This window comes from Echinops telfairi, unplaced genomic scaffold (genome assembly GCF_000313985.2).
Source record: "Echinops telfairi isolate 266 unplaced genomic scaffold, ASM31398v2 ScPeMD7_7475;HRSCAF=8513, whole genome shotgun sequence".
NCBI classification, from domain to species: Eukaryota; Metazoa; Chordata; class Mammalia; order Afrosoricida; family Tenrecidae; genus Echinops; species Echinops telfairi.
Genome location: NW_022111379.1, coordinates 10223509 through 10224611, shown reverse-complemented (window position 1 = coordinate 10224611; position 1103 = coordinate 10223509). Strand labels below are relative to the sequence as shown.

Below are 1103 nucleotides of genomic sequence, written 5' to 3'. Positions count from 1 at the left end.
TCAACTTCTGGACACTCAAAATGACTTGTATTCTTCTGATTGCTGTGGTGCATAACTTGGATTGTGCACAGATGAAGCTCATGGGGATTCTGATTTAATTGTGTGTCTTCACAGCTGTCCAAATGATTCTAATCACTAGGATTAGAATCGCTTGTGCCAGAATTGCAACTACTGGGGTAAAGGATGTTGGGTGGTATAGCTGAAGTCAATGGGGATGATTACCAGGCTACTTTCATTAGGGTTGCTGGCAGCCATTAGGCTTCTCTGAAATAGGAACCGGCTCAGATTGATCTGGTGGGGATTTATCCTTTTGGGGGTACCTCTGGGTTTTTGCAGGAGGGCAAATGATTTAATATCTCCATGACTGTTCTGTGTCCTAAAGGTAGGCCCTGTGGGACCCTGAGCTATCCTGAGAAAATACACACAGTCCCTAGCTCTGACTTGAACTGTTCTGATGGCTGCCTGAACAGTTGGTATTTTAAGGAAAATCCAAAAACCAAACCTTTGAGTTGATGCCGACTCATAGACACCCTATAGGATTGGGCAGAACTGCCCCTGTGAGTTTCTGAAATTGTAACTGCCAACAGGAGTAGAAAGGCCCATCTGTCTCTCAGGGAGCGGCTTCTGGTTTTGAACTTATGGACCTTTCATATCACAGCCCAACATGTAATCACTGTGACCCCAGTACTCTAACTCATAACCATTGCAAGGCTAGAACAGAGTGAGGAGGATCAAGGGGCACGGTGATAGTTAAAGAGGAATTAAGGGTACAATAGGCAATGGCAACAGGGAGACCTTGTTTGGGTCCCAATTTTAAGAACCGATTTTTTTAAAGATGTTTATTAGATCTGAGGATATTTGAACATAGTAGATGCTAATAAGGAAGCTTTTTAAAAATTAGTTAATAAATACTTTGAGTGTGATATTTAAAAGATAATAAAAATGTAAAGTATGTATAGAACAAAAATTGTGTGTTTTATTTTTAACTTTAAAAGTATGTATGCCAATATTTATAATGAAATGCGTAGGCACAAGTTTATGAATGGTTTCTAGGGGCTAGAGGAGGGCAATATGGGCATTGTGAAGGGGCACTGAGTTTCTCA

The 1103-nt window shown here is 40.8% G+C and overlaps 1 protein-coding gene across 1 annotated transcript in view; it reads left to right on the top strand.

The window, feature by feature from the left end:
• The window catches only part of SIN3A (SIN3 transcription regulator family member A), a 63828-nt gene that overhangs the window by 39744 nt on the left and 22981 nt on the right, over nt 1-1103 (top strand). The window lies entirely within an intron of this gene.